The sequence below is a fragment of the Lepisosteus platostomus genome, chromosome 2, assembly GCF_059453375.1.
Source record: "Lepisosteus platostomus isolate fLepPlt1 chromosome 2, fLepPlt1.hap1, whole genome shotgun sequence".
Classification (NCBI taxonomy): Eukaryota; Metazoa; Chordata; class Actinopteri; order Semionotiformes; family Lepisosteidae; genus Lepisosteus; species Lepisosteus platostomus.
Window position 1 is genome coordinate 63,749,157 of NC_142612.1, and position 24,513 is coordinate 63,773,669.

The 24,513-nt window shown below is 38.9% G+C and overlaps 1 long non-coding RNA gene across 1 annotated transcript in view; it reads left to right on the forward strand.

Annotated features, from left to right (window-relative positions):
• The window catches only part of LOC148676752 (uncharacterized), an 80,112-nt gene extending 56,137 nt beyond the window's left edge, over positions 1 to 23,975 (forward strand). Inside the window, exon 5 of the long non-coding RNA XR_015928293.1 lies at positions 21,745 to 23,975. This is a non-coding gene — a long non-coding RNA (uncharacterized LOC148676752). The remainder of the gene's footprint in view (positions 1 to 21,744) is intronic.
• Positions 23,976 to 24,513: the final 538 nt, after the last annotated feature.

Here is a 24,513-nt window from a genome sequence, read left to right on the forward strand (position 1 = left end):
ATGTCACTTATCACAAACAAAACGAATTAATTGTATTTAAAAGAAAAGATCAGTCATCAGCAAGCACAGCAATTCTGAGAACACTTTGAAAAGATGCAAAATAACCACTATTTTGGACTCAGATAATGACAGTGTTGGAGAAGGATCTCCAGTGCCGAGTGCTGCTGACTAAGTTGTTAGATGATTTAATTCTTTGAATGCGGCCCTCAGTATTGAGCTGGAGAAGGCTGGAACTGCTTAGTTCTGGAAATTCTAACGTGGTTATTTTTCACAACGTCTTAGTTTAGGTTTTAAATGAGGTACTCTGATTTATCCAAGACATTATCAAAGATGACTACATGAAACTGGTTTTTCTGGAACCTCACAATGACCTTTTCTGTGACTGTCAGGGGTGTACTGTCTCTTGAAGTGGTTGGCTGTCAGCATCAGCTTGTGGCATCAATGAAGTAATGAACACAGTATAATAAAACGATCATATTATTAATAAAATAGGCTTAATGCATTTTTACTTTCTACATGTTGGGAGATTGCAATAATATTGTACATTGACAGTACTATAAAGTATTTTCCTGAACTCCTCGGTCAGTTTACTTGACTGTTAACTATAGACAAAGAAATGCTTTGTAAATATTAATACATTTTAAGAAAGACAATAATTCTGAAATGTTGGCATCTGTGACTGATGTTAACGGACTGTGGTGATTGATCCTCATCAAACAGGCACATCCAGGCACAGCCATTGACTCTTATTATTTTTTAAGAAGTGTAAGAAGAAAAAGAAAACCTTGTATGCAGGTACGTGGGGGCACAATGCCATTTTTGTCACAGCTCATTGATTATCCATAGGGAAGATCTTACACTGTCGACAAGGATACAATGATGTCTCAAACTACCCAAGGACTGCATATAGTTTGAAGTGTTTATGTATTTGTGACATCTAGACACAAGCAAGCAGAGTGTCTTATTTTTTAATAATGAGATCTCTATAATTTACTGGAACAATAAATTCCCTGCGTTTTCTTTCTCCTCCTATGTGAAATGTCGCTTGTGGACTTTCAGTATTGTAGCCTATACCACATTGAAGACTGAAATTATTGTATGAGACATTATGTTCACCATCTGGCCCAGCTCTGAATTCCTGGGAATTGTGTGTGTGTGTGTGTGTGTGTGTGTGTGTGTGTGTGTGTGTGTGTGTGTGTGTGTGTGTGTGTGTGTGTGTGTGTGGGTAGGGGGGTGAGTATCTTAAGGAAAGTATACAGAAATAATAAAAAAATCTGTTTCAATGGGCATTGATAGTGCATGTATAACAGATATTTTAGACTAAATAAAACACTCAGTCTTGGGCATTTCAAAGGTTAACAAAATGTATATATTCTTGCAAATAAAGTTACATCTGTAACAAAAGCAGCTTGTGAATGTAAAAAATCCAAATTACATAAAAACAGCCAGTAATAGTGGAGATATGATGTGTCAAGTAACAAGAATTGGGTAAAGTTGGCTTGCAAACAACTAGACACAATTCACAGATGTGTTTATGTACTATGACTAGATTGAAAGCTTTTATCTGACATAGAAAGGTATTGTAAGATGTTCCTCATTGCACAGGGCTCTGTTATCTGTTTTTCTGATTTATTACTGTAGTCCCTCTGATGGCAGCATTTGCTGCAGTGTAGAAGGTAGGAAGTTTTAGTGTTGCACACTTGAATAAACACACCTCAATCACATTTCTATAAATTATTTCGCTCCATGATTGCTCCAAAAATAATAAGAAAGGTGGAGTCAGAACAGCCTTCTCCTTTCAAATCAAATATGTGCAATGCTGCCAGTTTTCACCTAAGCATTTCAAATGAGTGTCTTAAACTTTTTTTCAATGGGCATTGCGTCACGCTAAAACACGTTAAAGTCTTCATCTTATAACAACACAGTATTTCTTATGAGAGACTTTACTTCAAGTGTAAAACCGCAGAAAGTGTCTATAATTCAGCCGCAACAATTTTTGGTTTTATTTGTAGTCAAAGCACACCGAGCACTGTTTGAAGGATATTTTTTAAAAACACATTTATGTACAGTAGTTCCAAGTATTAGCAATTATTTCCTCAGCCAACTGCATGCTGGCACTTTGGAAAGTTCTATTACAGGAGCCTAGTGATGGCACCAGGATGGCACTAGCAACCTTGAGAATTTTGCAAAGGACAGTGCAGATCAGCGAAGCTGACCGTTAATATTACCAGGCTAGCAATAGTTATTTTCTGTTCATTTAAATTTACAGCAATGATCTTTTCAGTTCATATATGTAAAACACTTGTGCATTCAAACACTATATTGATAAATTGTATATACTGTAGCCTCTGTATATAGGAGCATATGCACATCAACCACCAATAACATGTTCTTTAAAGAACCAATGTTCTTTCTCAATGTAATTTCTAAGACATTTTCAATAGTCTGAATCATAAAGTTAGCCAAAAATAAGAAAATCCATAAATAGTAAATTGGATTTAAATACTGTTGGAAATTTGGTTTGATGAGAGGTTCCAGTCTCAAGTTTACAACATGCTACAATAGAGAACCGAACAGCTTTCAGAAATACAACATGATTTTATTCCAAAAGCTCTTACCTTTGTCTAGTTGAGCTACAGCAGTGCCCATATTTCTCTTATTAATTTGGGCAAGTTCAAACTGCTCTGCAATGTTGTTTTAAAAAAATGCAGCAATAGCCTTGGGCAAGTCTAACAATTTCAAGCTTTGATTTATTCTTTTAAACAGACTTTTACAAAACATTTTAAATAACTCTTTATAAGCGAATATGCCCATTTATCTAAATAACAGAGAAAAAAAAAACAAATAAACAGAAGCATTCCTTGGATGGCTACAGGTCTTTGTGTAGGAGACCTGTGTTTATTCTGATTGTGAAGGGAATTTGGACTCCTCTGCTCATAGTCATTGTCAAAGACACATGGAAACAATTACCCATTAGAGCAGCATAGCTTTGTGACTCATTAAAATCTTTATTAACTTTCTAGGTTTGTCATCACTTAGCTAGGCATGCTCCTGAGATCAACAGCAAGCTGCCAATTGATCAATGCACATATTTGATCAAACAAACAGAAAATAAGAAAGAAAACAGAATTCTGCATTATGTCTTAGTAGGATGAGTCACTCCTCAAACTTATTTCCAGTTCACCTAAGAAATAACAAACTGAAAAGCATAACAGAACCAACATCAGGATGAACACAGATATCATAAGAGAAACTACAAACTGCTAATCTGAGCTCATATTCCACTACCTGTCCACTGGCACAAAAATGGTTGATTTCAAATTTCAATCTCGGTGTACTGATTGTTCAATTAGCAATTGTGTGCAAAGAGCATTACTACCTAAATAGGTGCAGTTTTGGATCTATCTTTATTATAGAACAGATTCAGCAGCCCAAAGGCCTGTAGTTGTAATTGGTGAATATCATTAGTCACTGGTTCAAATCAAAAGACAGGGTTTTAACATCTATCCTGATCTCAACTGCTAAGAAAGTGTAAACACTTTAGTACTGAGACAGGAGATCACTAAGGAAAATCAGGTTGCTTTTGTGGTGCTGTTGGTAGATCAGAAATTCTATGGCCCAAATTATGGTGACAGGATATATTTGTATTTCTAGAGTCATATAAAACTAATAACAATCAACCATGGATTAATTTTTGTGTTCTTAACTTAAGCTTTATTATGAGCCATGAATTGATGGAAGAACACCTTCTATGTAAGATAATTCACGGTAAAATGATTAAAAAAATAATAAAAACAGGTTGCTGTGTATCGAAGCAGTTGCACCTTTTTTCGATCAAGACTCAAGATCGCTGGTGACATGCATCATCAAATCCTGAAGAGTTAAAAATTGGATGGGGGAAGGAAGGAAAGCCTGCAAGGAAAGATGTGGTAGACATCTAAGGTGCCCAGTGTGTTTAAAGCATTAAAGGTCAAAGGTTGGAAATCATGCTGCCATCTGTTGAGCCCTCTGACTTTCTCACTGCCTTGGAAGAAAAGGGTGTGCACATGACAGAGTGATGTCATAGCCAAAACCTGCCAAATAAACTTTACTTCATCCAAATATGTATTGGAATCGGAGGTGAATTTAGAACACAGGCAGGTTAATTGGTCAGTGTTACATAATTAACAACAGGCGATAATGTGTAACTTTAGTGTACATACTGTATGTGTGCATAAGTTTTCTTTTATAAATTAGATCTTTAGAGAACTAATTTCTATCCTGAGTATATAAGGCCAGCTGCATGAATTAAAAAAGGTTCTTTGGCTTTCTTCCAGCCTATTTTTACAAGGCTTTTTGTCATTCTAAATGTATTTTTTTATAACGTTTAATGATGCTTTGGGTTTTTACGGACTCTCATTTCCGTTCCCTAACTAATGAGCGGGGCTGAGAGTGAGGCGAGTATGGGGGAGGTGATAAAAATGTTTTGTGGTTGTGTTACACGTGTAGTAAAACCTACCAGTGGTTTGTTCTCTCCAGATGTGCGGTGCTCCCCTCTGTAATGAGCTGCAGTATAAACGGACTGTGAATACATCCACTGGTCAGGGGGCGGCACTATGGAGGCTTATTTGGAAGAGGTGTTAGTGGTGCCAGCAGGGGGCGCTCACCCTGCAGCTCATGTGGGTCCTAATGCCCCAGTGTAGTTGACGGGGACACTATACTGTAAACAGGCGCCGTCCTTCGGATGAGATGTAAAACCGAGGTCCTGACTCTCTGTGGTAATTAAAAATCCCAGGGCGTTTCTCGAAAAAGAGTAGGGGTGTACCCCGGCGTCCTGGCCAAATTTCCCAATGGCCTCCTAACAATCCCCATCTAAGAATTGGCTTCATTACTCTGCTCTCCTCCACACTGATAGCTGATGTGTGGTGAACGTTCTGGCGCACTATGGCTGCCGTCGCATCATCCAGGTGGATGCTGCACATTGGTGGTGGTGGAGGGGAGTCCCCATTACCTGTAAAGCGCTTTGAGTGGAGTGTCCAGAAAAGCGCTATATAAGTGTAAGCATTTATTATAATTATTATTATTATTTGTGCTGCAGAGTAAGGGGGTACCTGGTGTGAGACATCTATGAGGGTCAAAGGATGTCTCACACACTCCTTCCAGGATATAATTCTTGCTTCATTCGTTCTGGAAACAGGAATCATTTGTTTATTTGTAAAATTTGTAAGTAACTTTTTCATCATTGAATCAGGAAATATATTTTGAATCTTGGGACATTGTCAATTCCACAGTTAGTTACAAAATCTCATATACAGTTCCACAGGTGGGGCTGTGAGTTTCATAAAACATAGTTCAGCATTCTGAAAAACCCAAGGAAATCACTTCAGTCGATACTAATAATACAAGTTCTAGGAAAGAAAAACAAAACACTATGTATCTGTTTACAACCTCTCCTCAAATGACAGCTCTCCTTAGCAATGTGTAAATTAAGGCCAATATGATGTAGTATAGGAGGCATGGTGGTGCAGTGGTTAGCATTCCTGCCTTATATCTCTTGGGTCTCTGCATGGAGTTTGTATGTTCTCCCCTTGTTCACATGGGTTTCCTCCAGGTACTCTGATTTCCTCCCACTGTCCAAAAACATACTGATAGATTAATTGGCTTCTTGGAAAATTGGCCCTGGGTGTGATTGTATGAGTGATTATGTGTCTACTGCGCAATGGAGTGACATCCTGTCTGGGGTGTACTTGCACTCTTTGCTTGCTGATATAGGATCCTACTTCCCCAAAACCGTATATTGGAAGAACCAGTTAGAAGCGGTGTTTGGCCCATTGATAACCAAGTCACAATGACGCACTGGAAAGAGCACGCTTAGACAGCAGGACATCTGAGTCGGAGTGACGTGCATTGCACGGGGGAACAACAGGACTGAATCATGCATGATTTGAACCCACAACCTTCCAGGTATAAGCCTAACAGCCTCATCCCTCTTCCCCACTGCTGTGGGTCTCCTGCTATCACTTCAGCCGCTCGTAGTGATGATGTTCTCTATATTGTGAAGCCTCATTGTGAAACACCTTGAAATAAGAGAGAGTCATGCTGTCTGCCAGTATAAAGCAGGCAGAGATAGAATTCTCACATCACAGCAATAACATTTTATTGCATTTCATTTTTTTTGTGCAGGAATATACCCTCCTGCTTTATATTATGCAGTTAGCAACCAGAATGAGGAACAGCTAAATCAGATAAGCTGGCCTCTGCATTATATATGTCATATTCTGCTGTAGCAGAGCGAGCAATTGGTGGAACCATTGCTTCATTCTGCAGTGTATTAAATAGTCCTAAGTGTAAACTTAACCTCAACATTGATGCCCTGGTTGTACAGACTGTGTTCCTGTTCTTACAGAAACACTCTAAGTATTATATTATAATTATAATATAGAGTATTATGATGGAGCTGTGGTTAGCATTGCTGCCTCGCTGTGTGGAGTTTGTACATTCTCCCCATGTTTGCATGGGTTTCCTCAAGGTGCTCCAGTTTCCTCCCACAGTCCAAAGACTTACTGATAGGTTAATTGGCTTCTGGGAATATTCTCCCTGGCATGTGTCAGTGTCTGCCTTTACAGGGTGCACGCCTTGCGTCTGTTCCTTGCAGGGACAGGCTCTGTCTCTGCACAAGTCCTATGAAATATCTTCAACTTGCTCCCACTTGCTTGAGCACTGCTAGCTCCTATTGATCACCTCCCATTAAGGTTAAATCAACCCTGGAATGGAATGGCAAGCTCTGCCAGGTCCACAGTTTTGAGCCAGGATGGAGATGTGGGGATGAAGGTGGTGGTGATGGAACTCTGTGTCCTGCTCCTCAAATCAGCCACATGTTGCTTGACACTGAAGGAGCCGGCTCATTGTGCTGGAAGGTCCTGATATTCTGGCTAGCCTTTGTAATGTAGAGTGTCCATGTGCTGTGGGTGCAACATGTCCCCTGTATGCCTCAGACATTGATAATGAGGACAATTCTGTTTCTGGTGATGATGTAGCCAGGTCCTGTCAACGAGTGGTTACACGCCCCTTCCCCAAAAGCTCAGCCAACTGTGTGTCTTTAATAAAATTTTAATGTCACTTAAAAACCAGCCAGCCAGAACAGAATAAGAGGACTGGAAAAAGACTAAGAAAAAAGGGAACTAAAATGACAAATGAACTGCTTTAAAAGAAAAGGCTCCACTGGGACTGGAGGTTGAGAGGTCTCTTGTAATTTCCTGTGTATTTAATAACTGTACTAGGAATTAGTGTGCAGACAAGCCTGAAATGCAAGCTGCCTTAATGCTGGCCCCTTTCTTTAGCTTTCTCTGCGCACCAGTTAGGCTAGTGTGCCCTCTGCCCTTTTCATACTCACTGTGTTGAAACAATATGCCTGATCTTCACTGGGTGGGAAAGGAAGCTGAAACATGGACTCATGACCATGTCTGTTACAGAGAAGATGTGTAAACAGGAATAAGAAGCAGTTTTTATTCCAAAAAGAACAGAAGTGAAGCAGGGCAATTCCACCAGTGCCAAGGTCCTCATTTAAAAACAGAAGACTTCTGCATGTCTCTGAAGCCTTTCCATTTATAAGCCTTTTTGTGCAGAAAACAGACGACTGTGGTGACATCTTGTCATGCAGAGGGAGACTGCAGAGTTCAGAGCTGCAGAAGGGACAAACTACAGTACATAGGCATTGTGACAAAGCACAACAACAGGTCACCAAATGAAACAGTGAACATTAAAATGGAATTTAACACCATTATGGTGACTAAAGCAGAGAGTCTGGGGAGGAAATGGGAGACTGTGAAAGGAGTCTGCTTCTATTATTTCATTAGTGCTGCAACAGAAAGCAAAGCGGGCTGAGCAAAAGTTTGGAAAAAAAAAGCCATTCATTCAAGCTACACATGGTGTAACTGTGCTGTAAATTTAAATGGCGAACAGGTCACCTTTTTCAAATCAGCCATTCCCCTGATGAAGCCAGATCTATAGCAAAATGCCGACACTGTGTGGAACAGACAACTGGAAATATATTGCTATTGCAGTTGGGGGTTATTGTGGCTGCAGTGCTGGCTCCCTTGGAATGGACTGATATGAGAATGTAGGTGCATATTCAGGTTATGCTTCCAACTTTTATAAGACATTATGGCCTGAGGTTCAATAGGCATCAAAGCAGCATAATTAGTTTGGGTTATTAGAGATGAGCTCTGATGTTGTTGTCTTAAAGTGCTTTTGCAAACATTGTTTCGGACTTTTGTTGAGCTTCTCACAATGTATTTGCTGGAACCTTTATCTTGTGTTAATTTTGTAAATCCGAGCCACCCTTTTGAAGACGTGGCCTTCAGCCTTCAGTCTTTCCCTGAGCCATGCAGAGGTCCATCTTGTCACAATCCTTCTTCTGGTGTTCAGCTTTGAGACAGGAACAGCCGAACGTGTAAAGGGTGTCAACGCTGACACACAACACATTCCAGAGCACCGCTCTTGACACCAATGACAAGGCTGAACAGCATGGCGCAGGGAGCGTGGGGCAAGTGGGGGGTTCTCTAGGGGGGACTGGCCATGCTGGGGAAGGTTGGAGTTCCAAGGGAGTTGGAAGAGGGGACCCATGGGGAATCACGAAATTCCTCAGAGAATCCCACTGAGTTATAAATAATCGCCGGAGAGGCTTCTACCACATTAATATGGAGAGAGAGAGTGTGTGCGCTTTCACTGAGCTAAATTAATTTATACAATTTAGTCCTGCTTTGTTATGGTTCACAGCTGTCCCTTGCGCTAATGGAAGATAATCTGAGGGACTGACCCCATGTCTCTCATGCTATCAAACTGTCTTCTCACTAATGTAACTTAATATGCACAGTTGACCCACTCCACTCTTCTAGTTTGAGAGTTTGCTCTTACTAATGTAAGCTAATCTTCACAGTTGACCCTGTCTCCTACGATAAAGGAGTGTGTACTTACTAATGGAGCTAAAGTCTACACCCTCTCTTTTTCTCTCTCTCTCTTGCCCAGTCATCTCTCTTTAACTTGTCTGGAGTCTAATCATAACTTTCCAAACACACCTTGAAATGCTTGAAATGAAATATTGTTGCTCGAGTGAATTGGGTGTCTGAGGAAAAGGAAAAAAGTTGTTTATTATATGTTTACTGTACATTTTAATAAGCCTCTTGCTTGCAATGATTATCTGTCAAGCTTATGGTGTCTTTTCAGAGAAAGCCGTCATGATGAATAATGGAAATGGAGGAACTTTAAAGGAAAATGAAGTGTATTTCCATATTTGCGAAAAAAATTAATTTCCCTTTTAAATCCACCAGGCAAAGTTTGTCATTCTTGCTGTTATTTAGAACATTATTTTACAGATGTATGTTTTTGCCATCAATTTTGAATGTGAACTTCGGAAGATTACTTTAAAAAAACGCTGTACTTTATAAGATAAAGATTTGCGTCTACTTCTAAGTGTCTTAGGATGGTGAGTGTTGGTGATTGATTGTGTGAAAACTGGGTGTAGTTGTTTTAGGCTTTGGAACATGCTCCAACTATTCTGTTCTTGAGTAAGTGATTTCCGTACCTGAGGCACAGTGGCTCATTTGGTCAAAGTTTATCCCGATTTCTGTGACATCATGTGTCAAGTGGATGTGAGAACATGTGACTCCCCCCACTCTGAGACAGGAACACTAGTCTTTCACAGGGATCAGCCCCCAGCAATGCTAATCCTCATTCATACAGCTGGGTAGAGTGGAGCAACTGGGATAAAGTACCTTGGTCAAAGTACAACAGCAGCGTCTGCAGTGGGGACTACCCCCAGCCTGTCACTTATGAAACCAAAGGCTAGTCACCTCAATTGTACATGGGTGTCTGTAAATATTTCTGTGTACTCTGCACAGTGTGCTTGTAATGTAGTTTAAGTAAATTCTTGTCTATTAAGATATTGCCATGTTCTTCCTTAATTACCAAACTGATCAAGACACATTAAAGACAGCATGTGGAACTAGTGCGGGTGTTTTTATATCTAACTGTAAGAATTTGCTTGTACAAGCTGGTGTCAGAACTGACTATTTAACCTCAAGAACCTCTTTTCATTTACCTTATAGATAACAATATGGAAATCTGAGCTCTCATATTAAACCAGCTGCCCTTGCATAAATCCCCTGAAAGAAAAATATGCCTGTGAATATTTAGGATTTATGACCTTTTCTGAAACAAAGTCTGGTGCCTGTGCTATTTCAATATTTCTTTTCAATAATAATCTGTTGCAGGGTTCTTGACTTGATGTGCTTTCAGACTTTCAGATGGAATGTAGCAAAAGGTGCATAACAACAGGAACATGCTCCGCCAGGAAAAAAATATAGACTACGTTTTAATATTTCATCTTCATGCAAGTATACCTCCTGATATGACCAGCCATTTAAATCTGAGATTTTGTTCGCTAAATTTCAGATTAAGCACTTATTCTCTGAAAGAGCTATCACCATGCCCACTTGTGTACAATGGTGCACGTACCTAAGAATCAAGGTAAGAATCTTATCTTATCTTATGCAAGGGCAAGTATAATTCAGTAAAAAAATCCTTTAGCATTAATCCTTCAAAGAGCGTAAAAAGACATGACTGACTGAAAGGCCCCACCTTCAGGTTTAGGAAAGAATAAAGGCATGTTAGATTTTTTACGCTGGGTCTGGTTTCAAAATTAGCTATTTAGCCCTGAGGAAGAACCTGTGGACCCCAACTTTTAAAATACCTATTTTGCTATTTTAAACAAAGGTAAAGAGATTGTTTTGAACATATACTCATTTACTTAGGGCACAATATTGTATTAGGTTAATTTATCAACACTTTCTTAATTTGTCTTTAAGAAAAATGCATAATGTTAGCATCACTGTTGCTGGATATTTGTCCACTGAGACTGGTATGAACTGTGACCAATCACGCCATCTGTAAATTCTGAGTAAAATGTTGTTTAAATCCCTGTTAATCCTGCTATTTAAATGCATGTTTTCTGTCAAAGGGAATTTATTCCTTTCTCATCTTCAGAGGTCTAATGATCTATCCATATCTTGCCTACATACCCTTCCAAAACTATATAGATATCATCAGTTCTGGTGTTTGGCATTATGGTCTCTACAATGTCCAAATTCAGTGTGCAGCAGGAGCTGGAAATCCAATCTCTCTTTCAGGCATGTAGTTCAGAGGACGTTTAAATTGACATGCAATTCATTCACTTGTTTTTATTTTCATTGTCTCCTGTGCAATATAGCAATAATCAGGTAATGAAAATAACAGATATAAAACATCTGATATGCTTTTCAAAATCATGCTATTTCAGCTGTATTCTAAAATAAAGTTTTTTTGCTCCTGGGAATTTGGTATGTAATACAAAGGAAGGAAAGTATTCCTTTTGTGTGAAGGACAGTCTTTCCAGAAGAAAAGTCTTCTTTTAGCATAAACTCTGGGTACACTAATGATACTAAAACCAAAGATGAAAAGGCCTCCTGTTAGATTGCTTTTCCAAGCATAGGCTGAGCTGCATGATCACGGGTTCGAGCCTGGGTGATTTTACCAGACACTGTGACTGTGGCCGCAAACAGCTGGTTGAGTGCCACCGAGGGTAGAGTTTGGGCTTAAGGGTTTCTCAGGGCTATCTCTTCCAATTGTGCAATAATTAATTAATCAAATGTAGTTCAAGTAGGTAGCTGCGTTAGCTGCAAAGGAACAAGTAAATGTTTATTCCATGCTGAAAGAGAAGAAAAAAACCAAGTTTCGGATGACGAGTCTTCTTCGGGTGTGATCAAATGTAATTGTAAATGTAAATATAAAAAAGTAATGTAATCAAATCAAATTAAATCAAATGTCAATCAAATGTAGGCAGGCTGGTGGAGTTTGTGGACACTTCTTCATTCTCCCCTGTGAAGGACATAGTTGGAAAGGTATAATAAAAATAATTAATGGTCCTAAATTAAAACATTTAATTGACTAAGGCATGGCATTATGCTAAAAACAAGAAAAGGGAGTAACATCAAGGCAAAAGCACGAACAGGAGTGAATTGCTTTTAGAGTGAAGAGGTTGAAATAGGATGGAGCAGAGAAATGGATTGGAAATAGTGGACTGGATCCCAAGATACAAAAAAAAAAACAGAAGACCTCATGACAAGATGAAATTTAAATGTTTGGCAGAGTCAGCTAAATGAGGATAACCAAAGACAGGCCATTCAGGAAGACTCCTGCAGAGGACTTTATCCAACAGTTGATCAGTCATGACAATGATAAAACTGTGGTCTGTGGTGGAGTATGTCATTCAGATAATCAACATTGGAAGTTAACCATGCAGTGTCTGATTTTGACACAGCTGGCCACTTATAAATGCTTTGATTTTTTTTCCTGTCTGGTGTTTGTCTGTGACAATTGTGCTTTTTGATGAAAACCTACCAGTGTTTTACTGTATTGTTTTTGTTTTTATGAGAAATTATGGAAAAAGGAAAAACAAAGTCCTTAAGATTTCTAAATGCAGCTGTTTATAATACAGAAACAGTCAGAGTCTGCAAGGAGCAACTGGCACTCTTGAAAAAGGCATCAAAATTTTATGTATCACAGCAGGAGAATTTACTGAACCATAGCACAAGAGACAGATTCCCAAAACTTTTAGTATTAAAAACTTTCAAAAGCTTGCAATTATACAGAAACTGCAAAGAAAACTGTGGGAAGGCATGAGATTTTTTTTGTTGTTATTTGATTTCCACGAGTTTCCATGTATTTTAAAGCCAGGCATTAAAAACACTTAATTATCAAGGCATTAAAAAATAATATGCTGCAAAAAGTGTTCCTCTTTTAATAGCTGTGTCTGTGATGGGATACGCCTGGAATCTCTGGATTTCCTAGGCTTCTCTAGAAGTGAGTGATAAATCACAGCAGCAATAAAACTCTCTTGGAAGCATTTGTTTAATACCTTCCACGAAATGCACAGGAAGAGCTCTTGCATGTTTTTTGCATTGAAACATTAGGAAGCAAGATCTGAGAGCCAGTGAAGATGTAAGTCCTTTCTTACACAAAGTTTTGTGGGAGTCTGGAACTGTCGAGCCTTTTTGTCAAAGCTGATACCCTGACTTCTTTCAGGGAATGGTTGGATAAGATGTTCAGATCAATTATCTTATTGCAACCACAATAGGTAGATGGGCCATTTTGCCTCATCTTGATTGCAGCCCTCTTTATGTTATTATGAGGACAATCTGATACTTTTCTTTCTGTAAAGTCCCACTATATGTTTCCTTTCCTTGGCACAGACTTCACACATTTTCTTCTTCACTTGTTCAATCAGCCATCTCCTGGAAGCTTTTTAGGTGGAGAGGCTGGCAAGCTGATTTTGGGGTCTGAATCTTCGAAAAAGGATCAGTCATTTCCAGTGTTCTCCGGGTGGAGGGCAGAATTTAATTGTGACACACCTCCCCTTTCCATGATGGACAGCAGAGCAGATTTTTGCATCCTGAGAAGCAGTGGAGTTAAGCAAAGGGTTCCATAAGCCGCAGCCAGCTCTCAGTGCTGTCCAGATAGAAGATTCAAATTCTAGACACAATCTGCAACTGGTAAATCTGCTCTGGCATTGTCACTGCAATTAATCTTCATCTTCATAGTTTGTAACTTTGGACATCAACACCACTTCCCAACCTCTCATAAGCACGCACTCGCATCAACCTCCAGTACACACAAACACAGCACACAGACAGTGCTGTCACACATGCAGCACTCAGCACAAAGATAATGTATGTGCCACACTCACATGCTCACATGCACCCCTGAAGCTCCCATAGACTTTGTACACCCACACAAAACTGCACAATCACATGATACATGACAGTGGCATTACTTTCAGAGGCAGTTACTGCTCCTGCACATAATATCCAGCCTCTGAAGCCCAGATTTGTTTTCCCTGGGCTGCTAGAAAGTTTCTAACCACCCCCACCCCATTCTCCTCCCCCCAGCCTGTTTTCCGGGGACGGCAGGGACCCATTATAGGAGGATGGGAAACCAAAGACAGCCTGGGTTTGGCAGAAGAGCTGAGCATTTAAACACAGCCTGGGAAAAGAGAACAAAAAAGGGAGATTCTGGGCTTTTGGTTAATTCATGGGGAAGATTTGTTTTGTTGTTTGTAAATTAGCCGGGAGTAATTATCTGTAGTTTTTTTTCTGTTGGACTCATTTTGAATTTTTTTCTTCTTCCCAAACTTTTATTTGTTGCCTTGTTGATTTTAAAAATGTGTTGAGCACATGTACAACATAGCAGAACATACTGTAATTGTACCCCAGGCTGCCAAAAGACATTACACTGGGCTCGTCCTGGTCGTTTTCTGTTCCAAAGTCCTTTGCATAGCCTGACGAGGGAGAGCAGGAGGAGATGTGCCCTCCTTGATTTCAGGAGATACAGTCAGTACCCTGCTGCTCAATCTGTGTGTGGTTATCCAAAGGCAGTACAAGATTCTTTGCCTTGAGCCACTTGGCTGAGGTACAACACTATGGCCAAGAAGAGGTGGTTGTTTGGACTCACCACAAGGATGGAAAGCTGAGAAAGAAGAATTAACAGCCTACATTCAGAAAAGGGGCAAATGTAGTATGAGCTCTGCAGCATGGATTGGGGGTTATTACTTTTCCAATCTCATCTGTGTTTATAATGATCCCTATTTCTTACTAGTAGTAAATTATTTCTTAAAACGTATCACATGGGAGATGCTGATCGTCAAAAAACAAAATATTAAAGTACACAATTAGTTCTATAGGTGCTATATTGATTTAACAATGGTCTAATTTAACATGTTAAGAAGAAGTATAAGCCCCATTAAAGGCTTGTATAATCTCCTTCTTATATTAAGCAACTAGTCGAATTGAGATGGCAACATCAGACAAAGCATTTAGAATATTACATACAGGACATTACTGCCATGGAATGAGATGAAATTGGAGCAGCCTGAATAATTACTAGCTGCAAAGGAATGCCAAGTGCAGGGAACAGAATACGTTTAGCCATTAACATGGGGAACGATATCGGGAGTCATGGTCCAAGCCATCAAAATCCTAAAATGTAGTGCTCAAGGGACACCTTTCAGGATCAAGAACGGAACAGGCACGCTGGTGGGAATTATAAGGGCTTGAGCATCCATGACTGAAAAGTAGAGTCACACAGTTTTCAGAAATGACTGGAGATTTTTGGATCAACAATTTGCAAGAAAACAAAAGGAGAAAATGTGCTGTTTAACCTCCTCTTGTGTCTATTCTTCTATACACTCCCTTTTTTGTTCTTTAGGCTAACTGGGGTGTGTTTTTGCTGGAAGCTGTAAAATGTAGCTATTATTTTATAAATCATGTGGATTGTACTGTTCAGAACTGTATATATGCTTCTTGGCTTGGTATTTTTAGACTCCCCACGTATTGCAATTCTTACTCCAATAGCTTAAACTTTGTTTCCTATTTTTTAATCCAGAGGCATAAGCCAAGTATTTGTAAAAAAAAAAAGGCAGGAAAGCCTAAGACACGCAAACCTCGAAATAATACTTAGAAATGTGCAATAATCAGTCCAGCTGTACACAGGGCCAGTCAGGCATATGAGAGCCATAATATCCCAAATTCTGCCTAACCTCAACCTGTGCTATTGGCTGCTGAAATCACAGTGAATCATTGATGTGCCGGACATGTGGCTCCACACAAAGAAATAAAGGCATGTCACACTTGTTTTTTTTAAATTGGAAACTAGTCAGGAAAAACTCCATTCAGAAAAATAACACTGCAATCAAACAAGCAATCACATAATTAAGGGATAATAAGCATATGCTAGAATCATCTCCTTAAAATATCCATTTTTTTGTTTAATACTAAAGAAGCCCAAGGTATCCCAGTATGGGCCCAGCTCACAGTTAGAATTTCTAATTAAATTAAAGATCTGACTTCCCAGAGTTTGTGACTGTCTGTCACAGGTGACATTTGCCAGAAACGTCTCTACACACATTAATGGAAACCATTAAAGCACGTCAAAAGCATTGTTTCAGACATCGGAGATACTCAAAGCCACATAAACTCTGAAAGCCATTACATAGACATAATAATTGTAATTAAAAATAAAACAGTCACAATTTGCTGTGATCTCCAGCCTTCCTTGGGGGCCATTTAAAGCACTGAGAACATGGCTGCCTATGTGGTCAGAATATCTGCTGGTGTCAAAACTCTGCTGGAGTTTGTTTCCCTATAAACAAAAGATAAAACAAGTCTGCAAGGCCAATAAGCAAAGCTCTCTGCCGTCAAACAGTGATAGCTAGCAGACATGCCTGAGGATTTGAAGTCTAACTTATAGTAATTTATTCAATATGAGCATTTCTAAGATGAATACAGCGGCCTATTTCCTAATGTGTTAGGGTGGATGTGTAGTGGTGTGAGAGAAAAAGGGGTATGGTTATCATTTAGGAAAACTGACAAGAGCAATTCATAACATCTTTTTCTCTTTTTTAGATAAATTAAATGTTAGATTTTGAACCTAAGGGTGGGGGAACTAAGTTTAAGATATACATGTACAGTAGAAACCAAGAGAGACATTATGAGGAGCCAACCTTCAGAGAGCTGGATTGCTTTAAAATGTGAAAATACTGTGAGATTTCTTTCCCTGTTTATACAGCGGCCTCAGGATTTATTCAAATTACATAGAAAAGAAAATTCAAACAGTGGAATGACTTACGGATCTAACTTTAAAAATCTAATAATATTGCACTGTAATCATTATAACAATCCACAGAAAATGTCATAAATAATTAGTTAAATTCTAGAAAACAAGATGATCAAGTATAATTAATTTGTCTAAGGATTCCTTCAAATGAAATTCAACAAAACCAAATCTACAATAATATTCTGCTCTTTGGAAACGCAATGTAATCTTATGGAACTATACAGAGGCCTGTTTCCCTTGGGTATTAAAGGAGGTTATAGAGTAAAACATTAGTCATAACATTTATCATCATGGTTATGGTCAGAGAGGCCATTGAAGACTGCAGGCACAGGAGGTCAGTGACCTCCATAAGTTGGGGGATAGCTCTAAAATCAGAAAAAGCCAAATTGATCATTTTTACTGTAATATCCATTATAAGAAGTTTAAGTATACTGGTATAGTGGCCATCCTCTGTCCAGGAAGAGGAAGTCCTGTGTCTTGCCATCGCAGGCTATGAAAAAGTGGTTTAACAAGTCCAAAGGCAATTCAAATCCAAAGGAAATAGCTGGAGATCTCTAATGCACAATGGCATCTACAGGTTACAAATAGCTAAAAACTACCATTCGCTGTTGTCTGTGTGAATGAGACATTTATAACCAAGGAAGAAGGAAGAAGCCTCATCTGAAGGTTAACCACAAAAAAGGTGTCTCAATTTTGCCAGACATCATTTGAATTACAATTGGAACAATGTCTTGTGGTCTCATTATATGAAAATTGGCATTTTGGACATGCTCCTCATCATTATGTTTGGTGTAAGTAAGAGGAAACTCATGTTGATGAAACACTTACATCCAGTGTGAAATATTGTGGGGAAATTGTTATGTATTGGAGCCCTTATCAAGATCACGAAAATGATAACCTCGACACATGGGTAGACATTGTGTCCAGATACACTGACTTTTGCTCAAGATTGGCCAAAAGTGGACATTCTAGCATGACAATGAGCCAAAGCATACATTCAAATTGACAAAGAAATGCACACAAAGTAAATGTACGTGACTGATGATCTTCACCTAGACATTTGTGCTTTTCTCTCAAGATGGCAGGTCCCCCTACCCTAGTGCCAGAACCTCATAGCATGCCTCTACTCAGTGTTATACCTACTTTAGGAGGATTTACAAAATACTCATATAGAGTGGTGTGAATAAATGTTTCAATGTTTTCTGGACTTAAATTAATGATGACAAATATTATTGTGCTATATACGATGCTATTAAAATGACATTTAATGATTTTTTAAACAAAAATCATTTTCCAATCTGTAAATCTTTTTGTTATTTGATGTTTATTTTTCCTATTTGAACACGGGTATGAATAAATTTGGATATCTATGTATATCTATGCACTCATTGGGGGGTTGTTTTATTTTTCTGTGTTGGAATGATCTCATGAAACAACAGACTGCACCAGACTCCTCAGCAGAATAAACAGAGTGATTTAATTCTCATTTAATAATATATCACAACTACTTACGGTTTTGACATAAGTTAAAAAACTGAGTTCATTACACATATTACAGAAATATTTGAAAATTTCAGTATGGTTATCTCAAATATCAGCATTTAATAATCAAAACAGCCAGGGCTCCAGTGTGACGTCAAAGGGAATGTGATGGATGAACGCAATCTCATACTGTATATCCATAAGCCTAAAGTTGTATTCCCTAGAGTAATCCAATTCACATAGCAGTCAAATAGTTCAATAGTTCTTAAGAACCAATTTTAACTAGAGGGCACACTTCGTCCTTTGCACCTGTGCCCTGCTTGCTTGTTGAAATTGCAATGACTTGGGAAGATATGCAGCTAATGATAAATATGGTACTAAGAACCAATGCCGAGAGCAGGGTTTAGCCAGTGGCAGCAACTAGAAAAGCAATGGAGTCTGGGACTTCTGGAGGTGAAGGCTATTAATCTTGGTATATGCACAGGCCTGGTTGAATATTGACAGTTCCTGTAGTTTGTACACAGTTTCTGAACTTTAGGGTCAGGATTTGGGTAAGGATTGATATAGGCTACATTGATGTGGGAATATCATTGATACTCCCAAAGAGTTTTTCACCTGGATGACACGAGAATATGTTTTTGCCCGGTCACGATGTATCTTATCTTGCTTCTAAGATGCCAGCCTCCTCCTCATCTGGGAAAAGCATTCTGTTTCCAGTAAATTCCCATGTGGTCTGCATTAGGAGCAGGGTGTCCAGTTCTCATTGTTCACTTTTAATTTAGTCAGATCTGCTTACAGTGCAGTTCTCTCAGCTGCGATGACCTGTTGTGCACATTTGGATCTGTGAAACTGTACTGTTGTGATTCAAAATGTGTGTGTTTACTCATTACCTCACTGAGTCTATTTTTACTGTTGAATAGTATGATCTGTTCTTTTACCTCATGTAATGTGTGTGATATATTGTAATAGGATGACTGATTCTGCCTTAAAGCTTTGGAAGTTTAGAAATATGAATGAAATAGTGTGGATTCTGAAGAGTGGTGTTGAATGTTTCTCTAGGGTTCTGGCTTCTGGAGTTGTGCCAGTGATATCCACATTCCTGGCCCCCTGTTCTATAATGCATTCAGAACTCACCTCTTTGGGTTAATAAAAAAATATTTATTTTTAATTTGATTACTTTTAACACCACAGCCATTGCAAATAGTGATTCTATTATATCCGAGCTTTCCGTTGTTATTCTAAACATTTTTGCAATGATTAAAGTCTGTGTATACACAATTAAGAAACTATTGTTATGATAGAGAAACGTGATCTAAACCCACTGGCTGTCTGAAGCAAGGCAACACCTATTAAAACAGCAGAGACACTGGCACCTCCCCTCATGCCCACATCTTCACAACCCTGAGCGTAGTTTAGGTAATTTGTAACGACATTGATGAAAACCACTTATGACATCTACAAACAAACATTACGGTACTTTCTCTCAAGTTATACATTCACGGATTAAAGGGCCTGTTTCACATTGATGGAAATGATGATGAAGAAATTCCATTTTCAAACTCTCCCCTTACTTTCTCTCACACACACACATTCCAGACTGTCCACTGCACCGATTGACTGGAGAGACTTTTAAATGGAAAGGCAATTTGTTCATATTGTTCACTAGTTACATGTTGATACAGTTTGAGATCTCATCCAGTCATGCCTGACACAATCACAAAGTGTCAGGCTCAACAGTTTGGCACGGCAGTGTCTTCCAGGCATCCAAAAGTTTTTTTTTGCCCTTTTTTCAGAATTCATTTTAATTCTGGCAAATTCTATTTACATTATTGATTTTGTATTCAATATCTTTTCAAACAATCTAAAAATACTTTGATATTTATATCAACATAAAACTATTGAGAATGAGGTGCGTACAGTCAAATTAACAATGGTAAATACAATAGCAGCAGTTCTGCATAGGCAACTGCGGGGCAAAAACAGTGCCTTTTTATGATTCATTGCATGTATTAGAAGGTGCTACATACTGTATAGCACCTGTAGTAGCAGACGTGGGGCTGGAATAGTGTATTGGGTAGTGGGTGAGCCTTTAGACTCACAACTGACAGATTGTGAATTCATGTCCCCACTGCAGGCACTTCTGTGTCTTGAGTGAGGTTCTGTACCCCAGTTGTTCCAGTCAATCCAGCTGTATAAGTGGAGACCAGCATTGCTGGGGGGGGGGGGTGATTCCTAGGATGAATGGTGGTCTGATTAATGCTACAGAAACAATGATGAGCAGTGGCACTGGCATGGACTTGACCTTTTACCTTTTTATAGGAGCAGAATTAACACTGAACTGCCTCAGTAGTAGCAGTGCTAGTGATATGTGTAGTGCAGTAAGCAGCTGTTGTAAGGCTGTGTATAGAACAGCAATCAGCAGTACTAGCAGTGTGCGCATTAGCAGCATGTACAATAGAAGTGCACAACAGTATTATCAGTGCCCACGTTAACAGGATGTATAACAGCAGTTTGCACATTAGAGATATTAACAGTAGTAGTGTGCAGCAATACTGTACTAACATACTACATACTGTACTACAATAGTAGAAAGCTGCAGCAGTAGGAGGGGGTATAGCAGCAGCAATCAGGAGGAGCAGCAGGTAGTGAAAAACCAGCTGCCAGAGGCTTATTTCCCAGGCAGCAGACGCAGGGTTAAACCATTACCTTGTTACCACTGCAGTCCACATGCTGGTTCCCAATGACAAACAGACTGAGTTTTTATTACTCTCTCGGCAGGCAGTGTGCGCAGAGGTTAATGACCCCGGAGCTCACAGCTCCCTTCTAAGTGAGTCTTGCTGAAATTATTTTTCAAACAAGCCCTGCTGGCCTATTGACAGAACACCTCCCACGCAGCTCGATCATGGTTCATACTCTCTATTCACCGTCTTCTCCCGCAGCCACACAGCCGGGTTATGACAATAGGCTGCCCGAAATCAAACCCGCACTATTGAGCTCACAATTTGAAGACTGTGTTGAACATATATATATATAACAGCACTCTTCCCTCCCTCCCACTCTCTGTGCCCTGGTTACCTCTGCGATAACACCATGCACTCTCTCCTCTTCGTTAGCACACAGGAAGACCAGGAATAAATTGAAGCTTCAACTGTTGTCAGTTGCAAAATGCAAGCCCTGCACCTGGTGAGAAGTTTCAGTCTGGGAGAATACGAAGCTGCTGTGAAGTTAGTCATGAGTTAATTTTCTAGAAGGTACTGAAGGTATTGATTTAATGCCGGTTCAGAATACAGTACAACAAGGTCAAAAAACCCTCACCTCCTTGTCTTTGTCACAGCCTGATTTAATGCTTTAATATTGTATTTTGTTATTATTTATATCTGGTCATTTGATCTGTGCATTCTTTTTAATTATTGATTAACACTTTTGATTTACTGTGATCACTTTAAGAGCTGTTTCTCTGCTCAGACTTTGTAATTATCAGCAGCTAGGTGAGTAATTGAATTATTGATAAGAATGCACCATCCTGTGTCCAGAACCGCCATCCTATCTGTGTCTGTCTGACTGCCTGTGTGTTTCCAGATGCTGGAATGGAAAGACATAAAGTGGAGTTGAAAAGATGCCTGTGACGAGCAGTGTGCTGATCTCTAGAGATGAAAGTGACTTGAATTAATTGTAGCACTTTTTCAGATATCTGAGGAGAGCAGAATCATGGAGCGCATTAGGATGTGCAGATCGTTGAACTGTACTTCTCCTTTCATGTTAATGGCTTTATTTCTACATCTGTTTGTGTTTTTATCTGGGATTTAATTCCTTTTGTCCATATTCCTGCATTTTGCACTTCAGTGATCCATGAAAAAATGTACTGTATATTGAAAGCATAGGATGTCTGCCACAAGTTGCTCTGATGACACTGTAGATGTTATGATAAATATTGTGTTGATCTTTTTCTGGCCGGTATTCTGTTGCGTAAAATAAGCTGACTTTCACTGCTGTCATTTAATGCCCCATTTATAATAATACATTATTTTTAGTTTCAGTCCAAAGCCTGTAGTTTGTTTTTGGTAATTCTGATTCCATTAACATTTTCTAGCCAAACAAAAGAATGTATTAACATGCTTATTTAAATTGGATTAGTATAGCTAGACTGCTTTGCAAAACACTACAGTTAAATGTTTTGGTTTTGTTACAGCAGCATAGAACCCTCACACTGCTGCCACCTTCGAGGATGAGAGTCCCTGGAAGTATCAGAAATACTTTAGGCACTTACACACCATTTAACCGGAATTTGTTGTTTTGTTATCAAGGTATATGCTAGATACCATATTTGTATATGATGTGTGTGTTATTTATGATTTTTTCTTCTCATCTTGCATCTGTCTTTTCTTTATATTTTTGTTATTTTAAGCCCACCCCAAACAATTCTAACAACCAGAAGGACTGGTTTGGAAATAAAGTTGACTTTCACTTTCTTTCACTATAAATGACAGTTTTAAGAAATGGCGCTTTAAATGTGGCTGTTCAAAGGCATTTCAAAAAGTAAAGGTAATACATAGAGTAAGAAAATAATCACCCAGTGTAATTTATTGGACTGTATTGCTCCTCTACACTATGCCCAATTGGAACATACGCATCCCAACAGCTGCCAAGGATTCTAATACCTCTGTAGAAGCCTTTTTGGTTGCTGTGCTGAGACACATTTATGCCCCCTGCTGGACCTCATGAACATGGCTAAACTTCAGTCTTGGAGACCAAGACTTAGTGTCTCTAGAGGTGAATATTCAGAGAGAGAGACAACATTTGGGCCTTTCTTTTTTACTTGGCAAAGTATTTTTTAAAATAAAATGTGTGGTTTTAATCTAAAGCACTATTTGTTCTCTTTTTGTCCACTTGAAAACACTCCAGGAGTGTGTGTGGCTCTTGGAGCTTTCACATATTAGTCTGCTCAGTTCCAAATTTAAGGCAGATTATGGATGAAGATTGCAGGCACCACAGATATTGTGATGATCCTGGAAGGTTTCAGTCATATGTATTGTTGTATAGCTGCTGATCTCACCCCCTATTTACTTTGAGCCAAAAAACCCTCCAAATCTCCTGTTTAGTATCTGTCCTCTACCACTTTCGACACTCCCACTCCCAGCAGTGGCCAGTCAATACATCAACCCCAGCTCCTTTACGTTCTTGGCCTTTCTCAGTCTCTCTTTTAATCCCTCACTCTTAAACTCTGCTTTAACAAGAGTAACCATGTACATTCAATTTGTGTTTCTCTGGGACATCTCCCTTTCAGCAGCTTGCTCAGACCAGAATCCAGCACCTGATCCATCACATCAAGAGATCCTCCTAAACTTTTGCCATGTCCTCATTCCTGATGTTTTGAGACAACAGTGAATTTCCAAAATTTTCTTTTTCTGTGTATATATTTAAAACTAATTTAAGATTTCACTGTTCAAAGTGAATCCACATTTCTGGGTATTTAGAAAAAAACATTTTTCTAAACAATTTTAGGGGGACAATGGATAACTTTCGCTTTCTCATGTTATAATCTCCAACTCTATCTATTACTACTTATTATTTTTGCACTGTTCGCTGAAATATGTTTGCACTGTTTTTGTCTCTGTTTGTGTATTTGCAGTTTTTGACAATTTTGCACTGACACCATACTGTTGTTTACACTGTTATTGTTATTGTATTTCTGTCTATTGTCTTGTCTGCTGTTCTATTTATATACTGCACCTGAGAGACAAATGAGAAATACTTTTCACTATACTATGCACCCGTGTAAGTATAATGACAAATAAAGTTGAATTGAACATCTTAATGCTTGGTGTTAACTTGCTGGCTGTGCTAATAACAACCTGGGCCATAAGGTAAGACTGAGAAAACCCCAATAAAGGATTAAAGTAACACCAAAACACAAAATATGATTATTGGTGCATGAGCTATGATGTTTGTATGTGTTTGGATATGCTAGAAAAGATGTTCTCAAATAGGTGCTCAGCAGGCAAAATACTTATGTGCATTAAAGCATATCACAATTTAACCACCTCCTGATCTTCTGTTTACCAACTCCACTAAATGAAGATAGATAGCTTATCTTAAACACCTTTCAAAGTTGTTGTGTCTTATAAGAGAATGCAGGTATTATGAAATATGGAATGACCATTAATTACATCTGGCCTTTTCACAACACTCTCACAGCACTAGTGGAACTGTCCTAACAGAGTTTTTATTCTGATTTTCTCATGCATAAAGTTAAATTTAGAAGCCACAGACAACTGTTACACCTTTACTCAGATTCATCAGTATGGTATAGCTTATGCAGTGCAATGGATTTATACTGTAGATGCTTCT